At 40.9% G+C, this 26524-nt stretch overlaps 1 long non-coding RNA gene across 5 annotated transcripts in view; it reads left to right on the top strand.

The window, feature by feature from the left end:
- Window positions 1-25999, top strand: part of LOC115276576 — a 39939-nt gene extending 13940 nt beyond the window's left edge. Inside the window, exons 4-7 of one of the 5 annotated variants that reach the window (XR_003902002.1) lie at window positions 6340-6387; window positions 9279-9405; window positions 13207-13412; window positions 25859-25999. This is a non-coding gene — a long non-coding RNA (uncharacterized LOC115276576). Of the gene's footprint in view, window positions 1-6339; window positions 6388-9278; window positions 9406-12669; window positions 12854-13206; window positions 13413-13686; window positions 13943-15734; window positions 15852-25858 lie in introns of those variants that run through there. The other 4 variants (XR_003902001.1, XR_003902003.1, XR_003902000.1 and 1 more) reach the window with 4 other exon arrangements.
- The last annotated feature ends 525 nt before the right edge of the window (window positions 26000-26524 follow it).

The raw sequence follows: 26524 nt of genomic DNA, 5'->3' as shown, positions 1-26524 counted from the left end.
AACCAAATTAGCCTAATACAGAGCTTTGACTTCCTGATAGCCTTCTGTCAAAAATAAATGAACCGGGAGAGTCAGAACAGAGTTATACATTTGAAACCAAACTGAAGAATCAAAGCAGGTACAAGACATAAAAAGAGAGACAGCACACTGGCTTTAAATACATATAACATAAAGCATCAATGTCTGCCTCATAACATTTATTTAAAACTTTCTGCCCTTTGAATAACCTTAATTTTGGATACCGCTTATTCCCTATGGTCATTGTGAAGAATTGTACTTTAAAAAAAATCTTTATTTATTTTGGTATATATTTTCTCACAGGTCAACTAGCATGGAAATCCTGGGCCTTGGGAGGTCTGAGTCTCATTTTTATATTTACCCAGTGAACGTGCTGTTACTCACTGAAGTCACTTGAACTATATGGGCCAGTTTCTCTTGTCAGCTTCTTGGAAGCTTTGAACTGGAAAAAGAAATACACAGCAGGGTAATCTAGCCCTTTGAAATTTGGGATAGCTAGGAAAGATGCACTGCGGTATTGATTTGCAATAGGCTTTGTTCAGACGACATCAGTCTATAATATGATGAGGATTCTTGGATTAAGATGTCCAGTGGTTATAAATGAAAAGCTATTCTCTTTTGGTGGGGGGAGGGGTGCTGCGGTGGTGTGAATATGTGATTTTCAGTTACTTCCTTTGTGGGACTTCTGGCATTTGAGAAAAGGCATAGGTCCTTTCATTAGTAGGACAAAAGGCAGCGTAGAAGGACGTGTCAGTTTAGAAGTTAATACATCACAGTTTTTCTCACGTGAATTTGGAGAAGCTGAAGAAGCAAGGCACTCTTGTACGGTCCTGATACGGATGCTCACTGTTTACTGAGCCCTCCCCCAATAAGCTGGGTGAGGTGCGGGCACCTTCTGGCCATACATCCGTCTTCTCATTCTGTCTTCACGGTGTTCAAGAAGCTGTGTGTCTAACAGTTTGCTGTGGAAATGAGCCAACTGAGGCTGGGGAGGGGAGGGGAGCTGGCCAAGGCTCAGAGCTGGCGGAGAGGAGGACCCTGTTAAGAACTGGTTTCTGTTCATCTCCAAAAGACAGGACTGAGCAACCTGCATGGCATGGCTTTGTCCATAAACAATAACAAAACAACCCCAAGAGACAAAAATCCTCCTTGGCGAGACTGGGTGACTTACCTGTTGGGTGTTTACAGACATCACCTACTCGACTGGAAGAGATGTGAGTGAGATCATTCCTTCATCAGGAAGTATTGAACCTACTTTGACTTTTACACCTGACCTTTTTTCAGAGGGCTTCATTTTAAATATTCACTCATTCTGCCTCTCTAGGTGGTGTCCCTGGAAACCATTGGAATGGGTTTCTGTTTGGTTATTCCCAATTAGGCAGGTAGTCCCTATTAGGACGGCAAGGGTCTTCAGGAATTCCAAGTTATTTTCACACACGATAATGTGGTGGGTGTGATTCATTCTTTTGTCATGAAGAACTTAATTATGAACCATATGAATCTTGCTATCTTTTCATTAGCTATGTATGACATTAGATTTTGGCAATAAGGCTGCTTTCTTTTAGGAAACCGTCTGACTGTGTCACTCCTCTATATGTAGTCCTTTTAGTGTATTGTACTGTTTCAATTTGTATGTCCTGGTTTCCCATGAGGTTAACATTATATTAGTTATTTGTATTTTTTTTTAATCAGTTAGGACCTCAGTCTAATTGCAGAGCCTCCTGAAGGAGCCCTTGAATGGAGTGTAGCCCTCACTTGGGCCCCCATGTCTTACAGATACATGGATAAGGTGCCATAGGGAATTAGGGAAGAGGGAACAGGGTAAGGACCTCTCTCAGGTCCAATTCCCACTCTTTCCCAAGGAATGCGATGCTCTCCTTTGTTATGGATCCAACCATGTCCCTCCAAAAGACACAGAGGTCCTAATTCCCAGTATCTATGAATGTAATCGCATTTAGAAATAAGGTCTTTGCATATGGTCAGGTCAGATGAAGTCATTAGGCTGAGTAAAAATTTAATATGATGGTTTCCTTATAAAAAGGAGAAACAGAGACACAGACGCAGGGATAATACCATGTCAAGACTGGAGTTTGGTTGCCACAAAGCCAAAGAATGCCGAAGATATCTAGAAACCCGCGAGAAGCTAAGAAAGAAGCATGGAATGGGTCTACCCTCACATCCTGAGGACAAAACCAACCCTATTGGCCTTGATTTTGGATGTCTAGCTCCAGAGGTGTGAGGCAATACGTCTCTGCTGCCTGAACTACCCACCCAGGGTATGATTTTACAGGAGTCCCAGGAAACCACTACAGACGCTGTCCCAGCACTCGGCATGCTCCTAGACCCCTCCTTACCTCCTCACAACACAGATCCATTTTCTTCAGATGCTTTCAGTTTACTTTAAACAGGACTTTGTTCCATAAATATCCTGTCTAGGAAGACTCACACCCAAAGCCAAGAGTTCCACCAGAGTGGTACCAAGGTCTCTGTCTGGAGGGACACCAGATGCATGGAGTGCAAAAGATGGCCACCACCTCACCCTATTGAATGAAATACTGGCATTGTGATAATACAACCCCATACCAGAAGAGTGACAATGTCATGCTTTTGCTTTGGTAATGAAATCAATAGCCCCATTTTCTCTATTATGCCATTTCTCTTTTTATTTAAGCATGCCATTGTAGGGAATCTAATATTTCTGGGGATAAAGGGGTTAACTTGCAGAGAACACTGTAGGTGGGAATACTCATTCAATATTTAAATGTAGGAAAATAAGAAAGCACAATGGAGTAGTCCCCATATGGAGGTGCCCTCCGTGAATGGGCTTCTTATTGCTTCTTTTTGGATTTGGGTGAGCAGGTGTGCATGTCGCTTAAGGTGTCTGAATCTGTGTGGGAGACAGATCTTTGCTTTGTGGACATGTGCACCCTCCGTCCTCCCTTGACTTTTGAAAGTAAGTTATGAATTCTGATTATCCAGAAGAAAAGTTTTGTTACACTTTCCTTCGGCATTACTTCAACTCTAAACTGTACTTTCTTATTTATCCATAAAAAATAATTTTACTCTCTCCTATTAGCTTCCCTTATACATTGGAAATGTCTGTATGAAAAGATTCTGGGGATAGTCTTGGCTAGTGGGAGTAAAAAGGAGTGTGGAGTTCACTGCAGAGAAAGCTTCACTCTGTGGTCTCATCAGTCTCTAATAATTGGTTTTAGAATCTTGGGGGTCTGGGGAGAGACACCAGGACAGATGCCAGACCCTAAAGCTCATTCTTGGTACCAAGGACACCATGTCCATACAAGTGTGATTGCCTTTTTTAGTTTCCTGTAAGGTAGGATTTCTAGTCACTGGAAGAGCTGTGCATGTAGGCTAGCACTGAAAGGGGCTCAGGTCCCTAACTGTAAGGGGCCAAAGGGAAACCTTCACCAACTGGCAGAGTGAGCTAGAAACGAACAGTGATGCAGGAACTGTGTGTTTCTTTGTAAGGACTTAGGTGGAAAAGAGCTACTTTCTAATAGTTTAGACAGAGGACTTGATAGAAACAAAGCAGTCAAATCCTCCTTCCTGTCCTAAGGGAGAAGGTCTTGGTTGTTGTAAAGATTAATCTTCCCAGTGATGCTGTGTGAGGTCTTCATTTCTCCTCATTTGTTCAACAAATATTTATTGAAGGCTTGCTATGTGCCAGGTGCTGTGCTGGCCTCTGGGGTGGTATAGTGAATAAAACATCGCCCCTGCCTGCAGTGGGGGAGGCCAATGTGATCTATATTTATATCAAGAGATACTAAGTGCTAAGAAAAAGATAAAATAGGTTAAAGTACATAAAGACAGCCAGTATGGGAGATAGATAGAATCAGTTGTTATTTTGGACAGGGTGGCCAGGGAGGCCTCTGGGATGGGGTAACAAGAGAGCAGAGATGACTGAGCAGTGAGGAAGCAGATGATCTGGGCACACACATCTCAGGTAGAGGGACAGTGAAATGGGAAGGCACATCAAGAACAGTGGCCTAAAGCAAATACCTGACCGGCGGGGGAGTATAAAGGTCTAGCTTCCTTGCTTAGTAGGGGACACACTCAGGTAAAACTTACACACCACACGTCGCCTGTGGGATCAGGCTGAGGCTGGGACACGGCTTGCTATCATGCGCTGCTTGGTTTCCTCCACTTCCGAGCCTTGCTCCCTCTGCTCCTTTGACAGCTCCCCTCAGAACACTTCTTTAATGAGTCACATGACCAAAACCCCTCATCTCAAGGTCTGCTTCTAAAATAGCAGTGATTGAAGAGTTCCATGCCAATGAGCGCTATGATCTGACTGACCGTTTAGAAGGATCACATTGGGTGCTGTGTGGACAAGCAAGGTGAGGAAGTCAAAGCGGGACCCAGAGAGAAGCCCATAGGAGGTTTTCGTGACACTCCAGGAAATGATGGTGGCTAGGACCAGGGCAGTCATAGTGAGTGGGTGAGAACTGACTGGAGTCTGAAATGCTGTGATAGTTGACAGGGACCAGTGATCAGGACCTGATGATGTTTCAGAAGAGGGAAAGAAAGGAATCAAAGATGAGTCCAAACCTTTTGGCCTCAGAAACTAAAAGGATAGAATTGATGGGAAGGCAGAAGGAGGTTCACATTTCCAGGGAAACATCAGGAGTTCAGTTTCTGATGTCAGGAGTTTGAGATATCCTCTGGATACCCAAGTGTAGATATCAGCCAGGTGGTGGACAGACCAGTCTGGAGTTCACAGGAGGGGTCTGGGCTAGAGAGCTGGGAGGATTCAGGGGACATGCCAATAAAATGCTGTCCCCACAGGATTAAAGCTAAATACATGAGAGGTCTCAGGAGTGAGCCCCAGGGTATTCCACCCGAGGAGGTTGGGGAGGCAAGGAGGAACAAGCAAGGATGTCTGAGGAAGAGTGGCCAGTCAGGTGAGAGAGGGAAACATGTGAGGATGGTGCCTCGGCAGGCAGTGAAAGAAAGGGCAGCTTGTAGAGGGAGTAACCATACACAGTGCTGAGAAGGTGGAACAGGAGAAGACCTAAGAACTTTCCACTGGATTTGGTAGTCATACAGTCCTGGCTGGGGAGTGGGGGGTCAAGAGAAAATGGGACATGAGGAAGTAGAGACAGGAAGTACAATCAGCTTTTGTGAGAAGTTTTGTTTTGTAGTGGAGCAGAGATACGGCAGATGCTTGAGGGCAGAAGGGGGGTTTCAAAAAGATGCAGATGTTCCCACATGTTTTCTAGGCATGCAAATGATGATAAAATAAAGACATCTGCAGGAGGAAAGGGGCAACTGCTGTCCTTGAGAGGGTGGGAAGAAACAGGACCCAGTCATGAGTGAGGGGTGGGTCTCAGGGAAGCATGTGCACAGTTAACCCTTATGGTAGTCAGGGGACACGGGGCAGACCCAGGGAAACAGCAGATGAGTGGTTAGGGCACATGAATGGTCCTTTCTGATTATCTGCATTATTCTAGATATCTGGAACTCATGGTCATAAGCTGTATCCAGATACCTGATCAGCTACTCCATATCCATTCTCACATTCACGATGATTTAGCTATTGACTCCTCTAGCCATTAAAATATAACTGATGTCCACAAAGACATAGAGCTGCATGCAGGTTAAGGCCCTTCCCCAAATCTCAGATTCCCAGGTTGAAGTTTACTTACAGGGATTATTAATACATCAGGCTGTTAATTAATAAAATCAATGTATATGACTTTAAGAAAGACTCAATTCATCCCAAAGGGCTAATTATTTTTATAGGTGAACTTTCACTAGCAAAACACAGTTTTTAGTTTTAAATTTGCTGATCTCTGCCGATACAAATTAAGGATGACACACCAACCTTCCCTTTCCAGTCTCCTGGTTTTTGCCACTCTGACCAACCCATAGTATTATTTAAACATTTTTCTCTTTTTATTATAAAAATGTCAGCCTGCAGATTAATGAAAACTTGTCCTTTTTGTGTAATTTATCCTTTGAGGCTGACGGAAAACCTTCAGGGGGAATATAAAAGCAATCAGGCATCCATTTAGAAAAAAAAGCTGTGATTATTTTTTGTATGTGGTTTTATATCATTTCACTTTTTCAATATGTCTATTTCACATAATTTATTACTTGACACTTTTTATTTTCAATCATTTTTGGTTGCTTATAAATAAACATGCATTAATGTCAAGAGAATTAGCATTCCGTTATAAACTTTATACAAGCTGAAGAAATGGCTTCAGTGAAGTTGCCTCCTTATTTGGGACATGCATATACATTCAGTGGTGCCTGTCTAGAGAATTAAACACTGGCACATTTTTTATCTTTGCTAAATAGGAGCAGCTCTGAAATGGAGACAGTGATTTCCGGAGCAACATTATGCAGGTGAAGATTATGCATTTTAATGTTGTTCTGTTTGGAAGTTAATCTTAAGATAATTTAAGTGGTATCTTAAATAATGATTTTTTTGCTTGTCCCCCAGAAAGAATCCTGGTCCACAGTATGACCATATGTGATTATATATAGTCCAATATGATGATATGATTTAATATTTCTTAATGTCATAGTTAGAACATGTTGTTGGAATATTTTAAAATACAATAAAGCATTTCTTCACTAGTCATAAAAGCATATCAAATTTGAGCTCCTCTATGTAAAGCTAGGAAGAAACCGAATTTTTCAACCAGTTTTGAGATGAAGGCTATTGAATCAGGGTCTGGATAGCAGAGAGTAGGGACCTGAATGCAAGGAAAGGAATCATTATATAATTTTAAAGTTATTTCTGGGAAAGTTTAACATATACAATTTAAATATAAATTGTAGAAACTGAAGGAAAATGCGAGCAAAATAAATTTATCTAAACAATTAGTACAGGTTTCTTTTTAGAATATACAATTATTAGATCATTAAAATGTTAACAGAAAACACGGTGACAAAATTTACCAATGCCTAGTACTAAGTAGATACACAACATTTAAACGTTCTTTTTTGAAGTGTGTAAATTTGAGCTACACCATGGGTAAACTTTGATATGAGTTTTGTACAAAACTCAGATGTGTCTGCCCCAGGCCACAGGATAACCCAAACTGGCTGAATGGACCACCTCTCTTTCAATAAATTCATTTGTGATTTATGGCTTTGCTACCCGTTGGTCACTAAAAATGTTAGCCTTCTCTTGTCTCAGGACTTCAAGGATCTCATCTGAAACAGCTGCCATGCAAGGGGAGGTTAATTCTTCTTAAGACCTACCTCTCCCACCTTGTGTTGCTTCCAGATTCATAATGTGAGACAAATCCCTACAGATTACAGAAGATGGTCATAAAGCCTAACTCTGGAAGAAGTAGTAGATCCACTGAAAGAAGGCTTTTGCCTCTTTATATTGGTAGAACCCAGAGAATATATAGGGAAGTGGATTTTAAGAATGTAAAACAAGAGAAAAAAATGCAAAATGTATCAATATGGGTGTACTTAGTACAGATTTTGCCTTCAGTGTGTTATTTTAATAAGCTAATAATAATTTACTTAAAAGACAAACAGATTCAACACTATCCTACTTTCTGTGATGACTGAATTGTTAGACCTTTCTTGGTAGAGGAAAGAATTCAAAGACTTAGGAAGATAAGAATGATAAAGCTGACTTATCATATCAGTTTCTGCATAAAGCCTCACCCCCACTATGTGCTCAGGAGGGCTCAGGGGTACATTTTTTCCTAAAGTATTGAGAAATGACTTGATAAGAACAGCACCAGCACTTCTGAAAACATTTGTAGTGGCTTTCCCCTGCAAGGCAGAAATGAGGGTAAGAGATGCAACCATGGAAGAAGATTCCTGGATTTCCCTGGAGCGTGATGACACCCAGGAGTGGGAGGTGACCAAATGCCTATGATAAGATCAATGTTATCATCAGAATAGGTATCAGGTCTGCAACTAAACTCAGAAGTGGTCACGATGTCTTTATGACTGAAATAGCTGAAGAGACTTATGAGGATGTACTTAATCCATGTAAGTGAGGAAGGGGAACCACTTTTTCATCCTAGTGAATGCAGATCTAACAGTAGACACCAAAGAGCAAAGGTACAACTCTTGATTCAACTCGCAAGGACACAGAATTCCTTATATAAAGGGTAAATGTGGATTACTAGAAAACAGACCCTACAAGGATGCCACAAGTATAACCCACAGATTTTCCTTAAAGCATTTCCCCAAAGTGGCTATATCAGAGTGACTATATTTTGGGTAAACAGAAATACCCAGACTTTTCAGATATTAAAAAAAAATTTATGTCTTTATTTTATTTTGAGAGAGACAGAGAGAGAGCAGGGGAGGGACAGAGAAAGAGAGGGAGACACAGACGCTGAAGCAGGCCCCAGACTCTGAGCTGTCAGCACAGAACCCGATATGGGGCTCGAACCCACGGACTGTGAGATTATGACTTTAGCCAAATGAAGTTAGATGCCCAACCAATTGAGCCACCCAGGTGACCCTAAAAAAGTATTTAATGTTTATTTATTTTGAGGAGAGATAGAGACAGAGCACAAGTGAAGGAGGGGCAGAAAGAGAGGGAGACACAGAATCTGAAGCAGGACCAGGCTCTGAGCTGTCAGCACAAAGCCCAGTGCAAGGCTTGAACTTGGGAACCATGAGATCATGACCTGACTGAAATCGGAGGTTTAACCAACTGAGCCAACCCAGGTGCCCCCAAGACTTTTCAGAGATTAGAGTATAAGGCAAACTCTAATCTTTATGCACCTGACATATCAGAGTAGGAATTAAGTTCTGTCGATAAATGAACTTTAAGCTTGAGTCCATTTATAATAAGACCATTGGATCTACAACCCTACTCCATAGTTATTTCTCCAGTTCCTAGATGCATAGCAGGGCAGGCATGTACATACTGAATACTTTGGTTACTCCTTCATCCATGCAGTGAGGACTATTATGGTAGGAAGGGCCAAGTGGAACCACTGGGAATACATTTTCTATCAAAATATTAAATTTAAAATATTAATGCTTTCATTGGGTGAAATGCAGGGATTAGTTCCATCATTAAAATATGAGAATGCAGGTGCTGATTTCTATTAATTATATTTTATATCTTTATTTAATTTGTACAGAGTATAGATCACTTATAGAGAATGAAAGTGTATCACCACAAACCTAATCAAGTGGTGAGTGAAGTTCCAACTGTGGTCTCCTTATTGGGGCCACACTCAACATAAGTCTTGCAAACTGATATGCAGACATTAATTTGACATCTTCTTCCTTCTCTATACCAGCCAACAGGATCAATCAGAAGAAGTGTGTTTTTACTTGGGAAAAACAGCATTATACCACCAGTGACTTTCTGCAGGGATATGTCAACTTTCTGGCTCTCCCAGAGAAACTGAATTCTTTCTACTTAAGGTATGATTACCATTGCCTGGGAGATTGTTAGAAATGAAGAAGCTCAGACTCCACTTCAGGCTTACTAAACCAAATCTGCATTTTAACAAGATCCTCAGGTGATTTGGAGTATATTAAGAGTTTGAAAAGATCTTGTCTAAAGGAACCTTGATCATGTCATCATCACATAGGGCATCATACTGATCCACCCTGTGGACAACAATTCTGGGTGGACCCTTAAGTAGAAATACCCCAGGTTCATCTCTACACATGTAAGAGGATGGGAATTTGCCCTACAGAGACTCAGGAACCTGCTACCTCAGTGAGATTCCTTGAAGTTAGGGGATTTGGGAAATGTATAGATACGCTGTTTAAAGCAGAAGACAAGTTGTTGTATTTTGTACCTTCTACTACTATGACTAGTGAAGATGTTTGTATTTTGGAAGCCAGAGAAAAAACATAAGAATGTGTTATTCCACCCATTTACCTAGCATCTATCTAGGTTACCAGTGGTGCTGGTTACATGTGGAGCCCAGAACAAGAAGGAATTTTACAACACGTACAGGCTGCAGTGCAAGAGGATTTCCCGTTTTAGTCATATGACTCATAAGATACAGTTGTAATCTGCTACCTGTAATTCATATGGTTTTTATAAAGTTCTTTTAGCAATCCTAATAATAGACTCACAGAGTTTAACTCTAGAATTTGGATAGAGAGGCGTGCTGTGATTTTCAGAGAAGTAGTCTCATTTTGAGAACAGAGGGCTTGGCTTATGATGGAGCCCTGCTGGAGACTGAACAACTGGCCAAAGAACACCAGTGCCCAAGCCCCTTGAGTCATTGCTCATGAAAAAGGTGTGTTGTGCTCCAACAAGACAAAACATTGGTGTGTACAAGGCACTTGATCATCAAATGGAAGTGTTATGTGCAAGACTGGGCTTTAGCAGGTTTTGAAGGATCAAGTAAATCCATATGCAGTTGAATCTAATGGTAACTGCTATTGATACACAGGCATTTCTCCCTCAACTCCATGGAGAAGTAATGCCACTAATTATGAGAAAGAATGAATGTTGTGGTTGTTGTTTTGTGAGATTCTTTTAGTTTTGTTTGTAATTTTTTTTTAGAGAGCACACAAACAGGGGAGAGGGGGAGAGGGAGAGAGGGAGAGAGGGAGAGAGGGAGAGAGGGGGAGAGGGGGAGAGGGAGAGAGGGAGAGAGAGAGAGAGAGAGAGAGAGAGAGAGAGAGAGAGAGAGAGAGAGAGAGAGAGAGAGAATCTTAAGCAGGCTCCATGCCTAGTGCAGAGTTAATCTGATGACCCTGGGATCATGACATGGGCCAAAATCAAGAGGTGAATGCTAAACCGAATGAGCCACCCAGGTGCCCCAATTTTAGGCCTGTTTCAAAGGTGATTCCACATGGAGTTCTGTCACAATTCTAAATTGGACCAATGCAGTTTTATCAGGATAATCTGTAATGACTCTAAAGACATTTATTTACAAAGATGAATACTCCCAGCAGAACTAACAACTTTTAGTTGTTACCTGTACCTGGACAGATACATATGCAGAGATAAAGTTTATGTTAATTTATGGGCAACAGCTAATGGTTTGGCCAGATGATCAAAGGAAGTAAACTTGAGAAGCAAATGATACCAAAGACTGAGGAAGAATTACATGGCTTCAACTATCTCAGAAGGGACACAGGGCATGAAAATACTTGTATCTCTGTGAATGTTCACAAGAAAGTTCTTCTGTAATAAAGCCTCTTATTAAATAGGTAGCTAAAATGATCTGCTTGGTAGACCTCCATCAGCTTCTTCCTCTGTCATGGGTTTAAAACAAAGGAGCCTTCATAGGAAAGATATAAGTTAAAATTATATGTGGATTTAACAGCACAGATAACAGTCACTGTGGAATACCCAACAGACTAACAGTAGAGACAACATTAAGTCCTCAGTATGGCATCATTCCTTGGGGAGACTGATCAACTCCTTGGTGTTAATAATGACATTGGAAGGTTCCAGCATGAAGTAAGTAATTTTTACTCATAGGAATTGACACTTACTCTATATTATGTGTTTGCCCTCCTTCCATCTACAATGATTCTACCCATAGCATTATCTATGGATTTACTGAGTATCCTTCTCACCATTAAGGCATCATACTCAACATTGCTTCTGACAAAGAAACCTACAAAGAAATCCCCATGACTGGTTTCTGGCTCAAAAAATATATGGAACCATACTGCTTTTTCCCAAATCCATAACTGGGTCTTCAGCTCAGGTCATGATCTAGCAGTTTGTGAGTTCAAGCCCTGTGTTGGGCTCTGTGCTGACAGCTTGGAGCCTGGAGCCTGCTCCAGATTCTGCATCTCCTTCTCTCTCTGACTCTGCCTGCCCTGCTCACAGTCTGTCTCTGTCTCTCTCAAAAATAAACATTAAAAAAATTAAAAAATATGTGGTATATATACACAATGGAATATTACTCAGCCATAAGAAAAAATAAAATGTTGCAATTTGGAACAGCATGGATGGAGCTAGCAAATATGCTAAGTCAGTTGGTGAAAGACCAATATCATGATTTCACTCATATGATGGAATTTAAGAGACAAAACAGACAAGCAAAGAGACCAAAAAAAGAGAGAGAGAGAGAGAGAGAGAGAGAGAGAGAGAGAGAGAGAGAGAGAGAGAGAGAGAGGCAAACCAAAAATCAGACTCTTAACTACAGAGAATAAACAGACGGTTACCAGAGGGGAGGTGGGCAGAGGGATGGGTGAAGTAGGTAATAGGGAGCAAGAAGTGCACTTGTTGTGATGTGTTGTATGGAAGTGTTGAGTCACTCACTATATTGTACACCTGAAACTAATATGATACTGTATGTTACTAGAATTTAAGTAAAAACTTAAAAAAATAAAATAGAATAAATAATCTTTTTCTCTCCTAAATGTTGATATTACCGAGTGATCTGCCTGATCTTGTCTTTCCTTCCAGTACACCTTCCCAGTGTTTGCTTATCAATTCTCTTGAATAGATACTTGATCTATGCTGCCTAGGTTTGTAAAAGTTCTCAAAGAATTAAGAAATGGGGTCCCAATTACTGAATAATGACAGCCAACATTTACATAATACTCAGTATGTATCAGGGACTGCTCTATGTGGCTTCTATGTATTAAATGAACTAAGCTAATTTTCATAACAAACCAATGATATTTCATATTTACATTTCTTTCCATTTATTTTATTTTACATTAAATAGAAATTATATTATTATCATTTCTATTTTACAGATGAGGGAACCAAGCCAAAACCACCCTTAACTGTCACCCATCAACTAATCTCAACTGAAGTCAGAGTGGTCTTTCCCTCAGGCAGCTGCTGTGTTACTGTTTTCCACACCCGGATGCAGCGACTCTCACACCTTGACAGCAACGCGTAGAAAAAAGCAACCACTGGACAGCTGGGACATAATCTTTATTAACTGTGCTGTGCCTCAGCTCTACTTAAGTTATTACATTCTTGTCTGTTTGCATTAAAAACATTCACCAGACATTTCTGAGAACTTTCTGATGATTTTCTATCCATCATTATACTTCCTGGCTAATTCCCCAACCCTCTACGTGACCATGTAGATCCCTGATTCCTGATTTCTCCGCTGTATCTGACTGACTTACTTCTCTGTTTATCTGATTTAGTCCTAATCCCCAAATACCAGCACAGAGTTATCTATTCTTTTTCTTTACAGATGTTTGCTGAGCAGAGTCTTAGAATCTGAGTCACAGTTATCTGTAGGCTTCTAATTCTAGTTTCTCCTCTCTGCCCCCCAGACCTCTAAACTAGGATCATACAAACTGCATCTGGAGCCAGAAGTTAAGCACATGGGCTGTTCACTTCATCAAGACTGGAGGACCAGACGTATAGGAGCCAGTTTTTGAATGCCAAGCCAGAGACAATATTGGACAGGAAGGCAGGTGTTTTTCTGTGAGTCAAGTTGGTGATAAGGAAGGACAAAAATGAGGAATAAATGATGAAGGTAAGGAGCTGGAAGAGAGGGCACTAGATCTGTGGTATGAATTCCTGAATCAAATCTGAATAGCAAACATTTGGCCCATTTGCTGTTTCTAAAGCTGTAGTATCCAGTCTCCAAGATGGCTGGTAATAATCCCCGCCCCCCGGTGGTACTATTCCCTCTGTAGTAGTCTCATTATTCCAGGGCTGGTTTATGTGTCCAACAGAATTAGGGAGAGGTGATAACTTAAGACTAGGTCATAAAATAGATGGGGCTTCTGCCTTGCTCTTCATCGTAGATCGCTCGCTCCGGTGGAGGCCAGAAGCTGTGTTGTGAGGACACTCAGGTGGCCACTGGGGAGATGGGGTGACGAGGAAGAGGGGCCTCCAGCCCACATTCAGATCCGTGAGACTTGAGGTGCCTGCAGCCCCAACCAGCTGCTTGACTGTAACCTGTGAAAGACCCTGATTCAGAACCATCCAGCTAAGCTAGCTCTGAATTCTTCATCGTCAGAAACTGGGGGGGATAAATGTTTATTGTTTTAAGCTGCTGAACCAGGGGGCTATTTGTTTTACAGCAAAAGAAAACTAATACAAAAGCCTATACTGGAGGTTGCAAATTGAGGGTTAGAGGACGATTTCTGGACTGCTGACATAATTTTGTTTCATGGAGAAGGGACAGATGATGGTTTTAAAAATTCAATTGTCAATTAATTTCTACAACTTCAGCTTGTTAGCTTCTTTAAAAAGCAGAAGATCTTGTAACACAGCCCTGTCTTCATGGCTCTGCTGCCTTCACTTGATCTTTCCCTTTCATTTAAATATCAGAGGGCATTTGACTTTGCCATCTCTGGCCCAGGCTCCAATCTGTCAGGAAATGAGTCCATTCATCTTACATTGCCCCTGTTTTAGCAACAACTCTCCACACATACATATCACATATTATGTGTATGTGTGTGTGTGTGTGTGTGTGTGTGTGTGTGTCTTTTGTTGCTGTTAATGTTGTCTTTTAAAGGTTTCATTGAATGGGTTTTGTTGCTAAAATAAAAATACACATGGAGCACCTGGGTGGTTCAGTCGGTTGAGCGTCCGGCTTCGGTTCAGGTCATGATCTCATGGTTTGTGGGTTCGAGCCCTGCATCAGGCTCTGTGCTGACAGCTCAGAGCCTGGAGCCTGCTTCAGCTTCTGTATCTCCCTCTCTCTCTCTCTCTGACCCTCCCCTGCTCACGCTGTCTCTCAAAAAAAAAAAATAAACAATAAAACTCCCATGATTCCTAAATTTGTCAGCTCATCAGAAATATCTGGAAGATTCTCAAATGTAAAGATTCCAATAATAGATTATCGAAATCATGGTCATTTTATGACCGTGTGCTTATGTTTCAAAAGAGGGGTCAAAATTTTCTCTTCCCCTCCTGGAGATGGGGCATGACTGAGTGGGTATCAGTATGGAATGGGAGTTTATTCCAAGGGCAGAGCAGGTTGTACCTCCCCATAAGGTGATTCACAGGGGGATGATAGAGCAGAGTGGATCTGAACCAGGTCCTTTGTTTGGGGTGGGGGGAGGGTCTATAAAGCTTTAAGCTGGGAAGAGCAAACAGCAATGCCAAGTCAAGGCAGGCATTAGTAGGATCGAGAATAAGAAATGGAGCCAAGGGGACAAAGAATTGAAAGCAAGAGGTCAGGACAAAGCTGGAGGGGTCTAGGATGATTGCCACAAAAAGCTTTGGTGTTTCTGCAGTTCTTCTTTCTTAATCCATGGATGCATGAGACATGATAATGATGTGGCCATGGGTCTTTGGGAGTTCTGCCAAATAAAGGACTGCTTTGAAAATTTATCATAAAGACTATCCACATGACATGGCTGGTTTCTGGCAATCCAGCCTTTCTAGGTACAGAAAATCCCATTGATTACTTCCAATTATTTTGTTCCCTCTTTTGAAATGCCCTAGTACTTCAATGCACAGGGCAGTTTTGAGCTGGCTTACTTGGGAGAAATGGACAAATATTGAGGCCAGGTAAAATGATGGTTTCTTCTGACATCAACCTGATACATTTAAGTGAAAGACGACACTTTAACATTTGTGTACATCTAGTTGAAAGGAATTATATTCATATGCAGATCATATATTTGGCTCATTTCACAAACACACGTTTTATGCCATGCATTTGAGAAATGTGAAATCAAGCCAAGTTTTACATAGCCCACATAATTTTACATATTTGGGAAGGTTAATAGTAAAAATTCTAGGCAACTGATTTAGGTGCTTTTTGAAATTTGGTGGTTCTATAGCTGATTAGAGATTTGGAGGAAATGTAAAAACTCAACAAATTTCTTTCTTTCTCTAGTTACCTGAAAAGGGTCCAGAAAAGAATTGCAAAGCAGGAAAAAATGGTTTTGCTAGTCTCCACAATTCTTTTTCACCACCATCTTCCTTCAGGCAAAAGTTAGCCTGTATTTTTAAGTGTCTGGGTATAAACATGCCTGTATTAAAACATTCTCCTTGTTTATAATTTTATGATTTATCTATATATCTTTATTTTTGGCTACCGTGGCTTTTACAGCTTTCTAATTTATATAGCCATTTGTTTGGGCTGTCAAAACATTTTTAATTTTAATTACTGTGTATCATGCCTGAGGGTGTAAAACTGTCAGATAAATCTGAGACTCTGCATAAACATGTGGAGAACTGCATGTGTTATCACTCAACAATTGCTAGTGGGCAGTTAGCAAATGCCTTTCTAGGGGGTGGGTTGGTCGACTTCCTTCTCTCCCTCATGGAGGCACAGGGTGGTGTTGTCAGGCTGGTGCTGAGTACATGCCACATGTTGGTGACTTTGGCACAAAATGGGCAAGAATGCATGATGGACCAGTCACAAGTTGGGTAGCCTGCATATGGCTGATGGGAGAGCCCTTAATGTTTAAGTTTATAAGACTGAGCAACTAGATAATCAATGGGGCATTCATTTAAAAAAATAATTGGGGAAGAGGAGTCAGACTTCTTTAAAAGTGGGATAGTATATTTGACTGGCAAAATGTGATCAGCAATTTGGTTCTTTTTTTCATTCTCATAAAGTCTCAGTAGTATGTACGGATGCATGCACGCATCCGTCCATCCATCAACATTTCATAAATCTAAAAGTCTTAGGTTTGGTATCAAGAGATTTGGACTTGAACTTGAGTGTTGCTGACATTTACCGGCTCTGGTAACCTGGAACACATTCTTTAGTTTAAGATTTATCTTACAGTGAGCTGAAAGTCTTTTAAAGATAATCTAGCACAGTATTCAGTACAACATCTAGATCTATGATGAGGTATAAGATCCATATTATGTCTGTATTTTTCTTAGGACAATGTAATGTAATTATAGTTCAGTTAAGATTTTTATGTCAATCTTAGGGGAGACTCAGTGCCCAGGGAAGTTTGCCTCCACTCTGTGCCCATTTTCTGTAGACACAGCCTTGAGCTCAAGAACCAGAAAGAAGACGGCACAGGGAAAATTATGGTAGAGATTCCCTTCTGCAAACTGCTTTTGCTGATCTTCTCTATCTTTTACCCTTGACATGTTGAAGGCATGTTAATGATACAATATGCCTCTGAATGGATGTCAACTAATTGAGTTGTTAGACTTGTGGCACTGAGTTTCCCAAGAGCTTCTTGCTTTTGGCCTATAATCTCAATCAGGTAGAGGTATTTATGATATGGAGCTAAATTGATTTTTGGTATGAAATCTTTCGGACAAAACTCCCAAATAGTAAAATGAAGAATCCTGTATTTTAAATATTAAATCTTGGTAATTTACAAACTATGAATTGACTGTAGAGGTCACATGAATTAAAAAAATATCCCTCATGTATATTTAGCTCTTTGAAGGCAAGGTTCCCAATTCAAAGAACTTTTTTTTTTAACATCTTATCATCTTTGATATAGGAAAATGTTGCTCTGAACTAGACCTTCAGGGCTGCTCTTTTCCCTTGAATAAATGTCTTTCCTCTCCTAATTTTCCAATATAAAACATTTCTTTTTTCTACTCTGAGATTTAACAGTTCTCACTTGGAGTCATTTGCTTCCCTATGTAAATAATATTCACTGGGTTTATTACTGGTATTTGGTAAGTGCCTACTATGTGCTAGACACTGAATAAGGGGCAGGAGACTTAGGCAAACCAAAACCAGGTAATAAGCAAGAAATCAGGCCTGGACTATATTTGCAGTCCATCCAACAGCATGGTTGTTGACAGCTGTTCACCTCTGGTAACTATGTAGATTGGGCTGTAGATTACATCTCATTTAAATAAAGCTTGATTTTTTTTTTCATCTGTCACTACCAAGCACAGAGAAGGAACTAAATATAATTCTGAGTAAATAAATATATAAATGCAGAATGAGTGTTTCTCTTTTTCGTTCTATCTTTTGACTTTGCTAATTTCACCTTGAAGTCTATACTGAGAAATAAAATTAAGAAAAAGAATAACACCCAGAATGCTATTGTTATTCAATTATAATTCACCTTGTCTATGAAAAGATAAAAATGAAAAGGAAGTATATATGCCTGTCACTTGATTATTTGCTTCGGCATGAGAGACAAAAAGAAGGTAAGTTCACACCCACGTTCATAGCTGCCATATTCATAACAGCCAAGAGGGAGAAGCAACCGAAGTGTCCACTGATAAATGATTACACAAACAAAATGTGTATATATATACATGCAAACACACACATACACACACACACACACACCACAGTGGAATATCATCCAAGGGATCCTGTCACATGCCACAACATGTGTGGACCTTGAGGACAATATGCTGAGGGAAATCGGTCAGTCACAAAAACACAAATACTGTATTGTTTCATTTATATGAGGTACATACAATAATCAAATAAGTAAAGACAAACAATTGGGACCCCTGGGTGGCTCAGTCAGTTAGGTGCTGGACTCTTGATTGTAGCTCGTCTCAAAGTCTGTGAGTTTGAGCCCCACATTTCTCTCTCTTCTTTCTCTATGCCCTGCCCCCCTGCTCTTCCTCTTGTTCCCACTCTCAAAATAAGCAAATATTTAGAAAAATAGAGACAGAAAGTAGAACGCTGGTTGCTAGATGCTGTGGGGAGGGAAAGGGGGGTGTTTCATGGGTGTAGAGTTTCGAATATGCCAGATAAAAAAGTTTTGAAAATCTGTTTCACAACGAGAATATATTTAACACTACTGACTATACACTTAAAAATGGTGAAGATGGTAAATTTTATGTCAAATAGCTTTTACCACAGTTAAAAAAACTAACTAATACTGAAGAAGTGCAGTGTTCCAGGCACTTTACATGGATCATGTGACCTAATCTTTATTCCATCATTGGACAGGCAAAGAAATACACATTAAGTTAAGTAGTTTTCCAGGCTTTGGGATTCAGAAGCTGAGGATGTGAAATATGAATCCAAATATTTTCCTCTAAGTAATCTCTTTAGCAAAGCATTGATAAAAATGTCAGACCCTGAGTAAAGCTTAATAATACTTAAAATAACAGCACAATAATAATAATACATGAACATTAACTGTGTGCTATGTTCCATGTATTTTTTTTTCTGATGGTTTTACAGACGACCTATTTAATCCTCAAACTTTAGGACATAAATATTATTATGAACCCCAATTTACAGAGGAGGAAAGTGAAGTAACCTGCTCAAGGTCAAGGAGTCAGTAAGAGGCATATATCTGACTACAAGTAGTCTGACCCTAGTGCCTTGACTTTCACATTACATGACCCAAGAATGAGTGTATAGTTGGAGGGTATTTCATACCATTTCAAGCCCCTCTTCCTATACATTATCAATGTGAAGTATCAAGTGGAATTGTGAGGTTGGCAAACAGCCATCATTATCTCTATTTTAAGGAAGACGATACAAAAGATCTATCAGAGAAGTTAAGAATCTTATTCAGGAACACACAGTGAGAAAATGATAAAAGGAAGATTTGAATCCAAGCCTCCTGATCTCTGGCCCCATCCCCATCCTCCCGCATGGCCTAGGTGAAGGTCCTAGACCATCTGGGGTATGGAGAGACTGGAGGTGTCACAGACACTCCCTTACTTCTACACTCATTTCTCTGAGCTCCGTGCAATTGCCGGTGGCCGTAGGTCGGGTGGGATTTGTGAATGAGGGCCTCTGGTGACTCAGGCTCAAGGGCAGGCCACAGGGACAGCCTTGCCTGAGGGGCTCTCCTGGTCTGCTAAGGGAGGCTTGGGCAAGTCCGTGCCCTGCTCTTTCTTGACATGCCCTCAGAGAACAGGATTTTTATAGGACATTTGGTGACAGGCACAGAATGTGAGCAAAAGGGACCTCGGTTTAATATCTCACAAGATGGACAGCACATATTATGCTGCTAGTAACTCACCGCTGATATACTGCCCTGCACGACTAGTGTTTCCTGAACGAGGGGGAGCAGGCAGGAGCAGAAAATGCTTTTTTGTCCCAAGACTTCTTTTACTGCAGAAGTTTGCAGCTGGCACTCCATGCTTCTCTTCTTCTGTGGGTGCATATGAGTACCCCACATAATCATGTTTCTGTCTTAATTACCTTTCTATTACTTAATTAAAACACCTGATTCTGATGCAGGAAAAGCTGGCAGATCTGTTAAAATCTGAGCAGAGGGAGAGCTGGGCTGTACTTGAAGCAGTCAAGGCCTCCCTACCCTTGAAGTCTCTCGAATGAATGAAGCCATAAATCTTGAACAACTTCTTTTCCCCTCTCTCTAAATAATTTTAATATGTCAAAGTATCTGGCCCAAAGTATCTGAAGGTACATTTGGGTTTTCTCAGTTACCATTTATCTATTACTATGTAACAAAATCCCCCAAAGCTGAAAACAGCAATCATTTATTATTTATCACAAATCTACAGACAGGTTGGGTGACCCTGTAGGTCTGGGAGGGGATTGTCACACATCTTGTTGGGTTGACTTATTGGGTCACCTGGGGGCTGGTGGGTCCAGGGTGGACTCAGCTCTGACCCATATGTGTCTCGCCCTGCAGGGTGCCCAGGATTATTCTCACTGTGGTTATGGGGTCCTCAGAGAGGAAGCAAAAATGTGCTGTTCCTTTTTCCAGCCTCTGCTTATGTCTAGTAGGCTAGCATCCTATTGGCCAAGGCAAGTCACATGGTTGAACCAAATGTCAGCCAAATATGGGGACTCTGACTCCACAGAAATAACAGGACTGAAGAGTTTGGGGACAGGAAGGACTTCTGGGGGCTATCATTTCAATCAATCTTCTACATTCACTAAAACACACGGATTCCCTGAAACTTAAGCGTAGTAGCTCTCCCCCAAGAAACAGAGACACTGTTCCCTTTCCTTCTATCCTGACACTAGCTTAGGATGGTGCCTTGGATGCAGAAGATGCTAAATGTCCTTAAAAGGAATGACTGCAGGGTGTCTTTCCCAAGGGCCCATGTCTCTCAATCAAATCTCTTTTGGTTTTAGTAACAAGCATCTCTTCAAACTGACATCACCAAAAGAGAAACTAACATTACATTGAACTCAAGGGCAGGAAATACAAACAAGTTTCTTGAGGGACCAGGATCAGGGACTGAACGTCATGAGGGGCTGAGTCCACATAATGGCCAGAGGTCACCCTTACTCCAATAAACTGCAGTGATATAATGGCTCCCATGTCACATGGCACAAAAGTTGGCTGTCTGCAGAGCTCCGGGTGGAGCAGTGTCCATTACAGATAACTACAGATAGGAGAGGTATCTTAAAGAATTTGGAAATTCTTTAAGGTGTAGTAGAGAGCTTAAAGATTCCTGTCCCCTGGTCAAACACTATTCTAGATACTAGTATACTATTCTAGATACTGCTGAGAAGGGATCTTGTGGATGGAATTAAGGTTCTAAATCAGTTAACCTTAAGACAGGATGGAGACTATGTTGGTGGGCCTGACCTAAGCAATATGTTCTCTGGCTGGTAGCAGGAAAGGAATTCAGAGATTCAAGGCATGAAGAGATTTGACATGCTGTCCCTAACTTTGAGGATTAAGGACCATGTGCACAGGAATGTTCATGGCCTCTATAAGCCAGAGCAGCCTCTAGGTTTCAGCTAGAAAGGAAATGGAGACCCCAGTTCTGCAACCAAAAGTGCTGGAATCTGCTAACCACCTGAATGAGTTTGGAGCATATTGTTTCCCCGAGCCTTCAGAGGAGAGCCCAGCTGGCCAATACCTTGATTTTGGCCTTGTGACACCCTAAGCAGAGAATCCAGCTGAGCCACACTCTATTACTGACTTACAGAAACTGAGATAATAAACAGGTGTTGTTTCAAGTTTCTGAGCTTGTGATAATCTGTTAAGATGCAACAGAAAACTAATCCACAGGGTGATTACCATTTCTGTCTCTAAAAATGTTATACCATTTGAGTAATGACATAACTGAAATTATCACTCAAACTTTGCCCTAAATTTGTTGGCGTGAAGGCCTTCATGATCTGTGGGAGCAAAAATGTTCTGAGGGAAAAGAAACATTATAATTCAAAGGGGTAAATTGTGGGAGGGAAACATTGAATTTTCAACTGAGGGAAAGTAAACTGGCTTTTGTGGATTGCAATCTTTCATGGTAGGCTTTCAAGGAGAGAGCCGAAGTTCTGAGGCACTGGTAACCTGAGGGGTGTGTGCCTGTGTATGTGTGAGACAGACAGACAGACAGACAAAGACAGAGAGACATACATAGAAAACAAAGTGACAGAGAGGGAAGAGATTAGTGAAAAGGTAACGAAAAGAATAACAAAAAGCCTTCAATTTAGCTCTACTTCTCTATATTCCATCTCCTCAATTATGTTTAATATCATCAGTAATCAACGTGCTCTAGTAAATCTGAGCTCAATCTGTATCTATCTTTCTATTCTATCTGAATAAGAGGCACAGGGAAGGAAAGAGGGAGGGATAGAGAAAGAATCTGAAAGAATATAAATTAAAATGAAAAGCAGAGAATTCACAGAAGCTGTATAGATTGGGATTTGATACCATTCAATGAATCTACCAATTCTTAGTAAAGTTACTAACTCGAGAAATGCTAAGAGTGATTGGATTTCCTATGGGAAGCAGTGAAGGTGCAGGAGTTTTGATGAGAATCAGAATCAAGATGGGACACAGGACATTAGGGTACAATTTTCTAAAGGGAAGATGCAAGAGAACAAGGGGGAGAAGATCTAACCTTTTGACCTCTGTGAATTTCTAGTATATGTTTGAACTTACACAGATACAGAAAACATTTCTTTTTTTAATGTTTGTTTATTTTTGAGAGAGAGAGAGAGAGAGAGAGAGAGAGAGAGAGAGCACAAATGGGGGAGGGGCAGAGAGAGAGAAAGACACAGAATCCAAAGCAGGCTCCAGGCTCTGAGTTGTTGGCACAGAGGCTGATGTGGGGCTCGAATTCATGAACCGTAAGGTCATGACCTGAGCTGAAGTCTGCCGCTTAACCAACTGAGCCCCCCAGGAGCCACTAGAAAACATTTCTATGCATTCAATAAGCATTCGTTGAGTATCTATTACTCACAGGTGCTCTGACTGGTGCTACAGGGAATACAGGAGTACACGTTGATGATGGTAATGATGGTGACAAAGGTGTGATGATGGTGACTCCTGGGATGATGATGGTGGTGGCCGTGGTGGGGGTGATGGTGGTAATGGAGGTGACAGTGGTGGCAGCAAGGATGGTGGGGAGTTCCATGGTAGTGATCACAGTGATACCAGTGACAATGCTCTAAGTTCACAAAGAACCAACCTTTTTCTCATTTGATCCTCACATCCAGCCAGAAAGATAAACAGGACTAGGACATTTTGACTTTTTTTACAAAAGAGTGAACAGAGCTCGGCGATCAGCCCAAAAGGTGATGACAGAGCCAGCTCTGGCCCTCTCATCTATCTTCTGTTTTTTTCCACTAACCTCGTATTTTCTGAAGGTGGCGCTATTTCTTCTCTGAGTCGGCCCCATATTTTAGTAAGCATATAACCAAGCCTAGAAAAATAGCACTCATTTGTTTTAACACATCCTAGAAAGATCAATAAAATTAGCACTGCAAAGACATAGTTTCGGCGACACTATCTATTAGGATGTAGTCAAAGCAGGTACAAATGGAATTAAATATGAAAGAATAGTACAGATAGGGGAAGTAAGATATGAAAGATAAACATTTATAAACAATGCATTATACCATGTTGTAGATGTTTATAATCCAGAAAATGTTGAGGGTAAATATGATACCTCTAAAACCAGACACCAGTTAAGATCTCATAGCTATGACTCCTGATGCACTTTTTGGGCAATATACCAGAGGAGGAGCCAGTAAATCTGGTTTTAATTATACTTTTGCCTCTCACTGAAAGTATGGCTTTGGGTAAATCACTTTGGATGTGCGTTCCTTATGAAATGAGGGACAGAAATTACCGCTCCCAGGGAAAATACCTGGTGTTGGGTAAATCTGCTGAAGGACAGGTAAATGTATAGCAAGGTGTATTCTAGGGCTGGGCTGCCTGGGCTGGAATTCTGGCTTTCCTGGTTGTAAGTGGTGTAACCTCAGACAAGATATTTAACCTCTCTGCTCAGTTTCCTCATTCACAAAATAAAGATAATAAAAGCATTCCCAGAGTTGCTGTGAGGGTTCAATGAATTGATTAGGGACGTGCCTAGCATAATAAACAATATGGACATGTTGCTATGTTTATTATCTTGGGGCTTCAGAAAAAAGATCTAATATGGTCATTTGAAAGGATGAAAAGAAGCTTCATGTAAAAGCAGCATCGGAGATGGACCAAATATGTCACCAGTTCACCTGCATGAAACTTTCCAACTATGCTAGTGAAGGAAAGAGAAGTGGGGCAGAAAGGTAGGGGTAAGGGGCACCTGGGTGGCTCAGTCGGTTAAGTGTCCAACTTCGGCTCATGTCATGATCTCAGTTCATGGGTTCGAGTCCCACGCTCAGTTCTATGCTGACAGCTCAGAGCCAGGAGCCTGCTTCAGATTCTGTGTCTCCCTCTTTCTCTGCCCCTCCCCAACTAGTGTTATGTCTCTCAAAGATAAATAAAAACATCTTAAAAATTAAAAGAAAGAAAGGTAAGGGCAAGTAGGCTAGAGGAACAGAGGAAGAAGCCCATGAGAGGGGAGTCTGTTGAGTTCTGTACAGACTAAGCAGAAACCGCCACAGTTCTAGGTTGCCCAGGTCTTCTTTTCTCTGAGTCCTACTCACAGTTGGGGGAGGGGGGACATTTACCATGTCTGAGGCTTCGAGCCAAGCTTGGCTGGTTTGATGGATGGTCATACACCCATGGGGCAGTGGGTGAAGCAGTGTCTGAGTGCCTCCCTGTGACTCTCTCAGCAACAGTTCTGGGCAAGACTCCCAAAAGGAAGCTGCCAGTGTAACTGAGGCCTGGACCCCCATTTTGGCCTCCCTGTTCTTATCTTCCAAGACCAACGCACTCTTCTCTCTTTCAAGAAGGTGGCTGTTCAACGGATCACATGCTCCTCTGTTAAACAGAACCAAACACAGTTACTCTCTCCACATACTATTAAACACAGCTACATTAAAATAATGTGTAGGTTGAGACAAATACATACCAACACAAGATAATTGGGAGTTAAGTCACTATGACAAGCTGAATAACTAAATTAACCCTACTAAAACCTGTTTTCATGGGGTCAAAGGCTTTTCAGTGGAAGAAATCAGGTGTAAAAGAAAGTGCTCACTTTTTGAACACATTGCAACACTTGCCAAAAAATAAACCAGTTGCTTGGAGAAGGAAGCATACAATTTGACTTAGTTCAAGTAAAAGACAAAATGAGGTCACAGGTATTTGCTATTTTTAACTTAAATTCTATTAGCTTATGAAGGGGACACTATTTTTTCTTTTATCCCCGTAAAGCATTTTATGATGAGTATTCCAATACACTAAATGTGGTTTAAGAGTAACTCACTAGAACTTAAAAGAAATTTCAATTAAAACAGCAATGTGGTTTAGTAGTGGACCTATCAAATTTGGAGGACTTAACAAAACGATAAAAATTCTGTGCTGGTGAGGGTGGGAGGAAAGAGGCTCAAGCCTAGGGACAGGGTGGTGGTAATATTTCTGGATGACTACTTCAGACCCAAAGAATGATCCAATGTATCCTGTGCGTTTACCCTGTCCCACCTCCTTCTAGGCAAGTAAGAGATCTACTACTTAAGGCAAGATGACTGTATGTTAAGCTATAGGAATATAAGCTCATTGAGAGCAGGGATGATGATGATGAGGAGGAGGAGGAGGAGGAGGATGACGATGATTTATTTATTTAAATTCAAGTCAGTTAGCATACAGCACAGTACTGGTTTCAGAAGTAGAACCCAGTGAGAAAAAAATTGTAATGAGAGTACCTAGAAGTTAGAACCAGGCTGAAATGATGAGTAAACTCCCTCGAGGTAAGAAAAGACAGAAATTTTTCTGAATATCTCCATAGAAAAGATCCAGAACTAATGGGAGGATGATGCTGAGGAGGAGACATCGATTGGCATAAGCAATTAGAGCTGTTCAATAACAGAATGTGCCACAACTTGAAGTAGTGAACCCCTTATCCTTATAAGTATGCAAGCAGAGGGTAGATGACCATCCAAGAAGAGTTAGTTTTTCCTAAACTCTTGAGCTAAATAAACTTTAAGTTCTATAAACCTGAGAGTTGAAGATTCTCTGAGCTGACTGGCATACATCCCTCTACAAACTATATTTGATATGAAAGAGAATTCTTTTTTTATCAACCAAGGATGTCTTTCTATTTATCTGTCTGTTTCCTGTGGTATCTTTCCCTGCTTGTTGCTTCTTTTATTTGTAAGGCCTCTGTAAACTGTCCTTCTTCACTTGTTATTCTACCTGTATGATCAGAGTTTCATTCTTATCTATTTTGATGGCTTCTGGGTCTTCAAGAATACTCTATAGAATGTCAAGTAACCTTCATAGTTATCATGAATCTTCTTAAAGTGAACTGGTTTTCAACCAGCTGAGCCTTTCCTTTAGTAATGTTACTGGATGAGGTCTAGAAAAGGGAGAGCCCAAGATGAGAGCCAAGGGCTGTTGAATAGAGAAGAGATGAGGTTCTATACATCCACTTGATGGTTTTGATAAGAGTTAT

The sequence above is a fragment of the Suricata suricatta genome, chromosome 13 (assembly GCF_006229205.1).
Source record: "Suricata suricatta isolate VVHF042 chromosome 13, meerkat_22Aug2017_6uvM2_HiC, whole genome shotgun sequence".
NCBI classification, from domain to species: domain Eukaryota; kingdom Metazoa; phylum Chordata; class Mammalia; order Carnivora; family Herpestidae; genus Suricata; species Suricata suricatta.
Note: the sequence above shows the minus strand (reverse complement) of the source record. Positions and strands in the feature narration are given on the sequence as shown.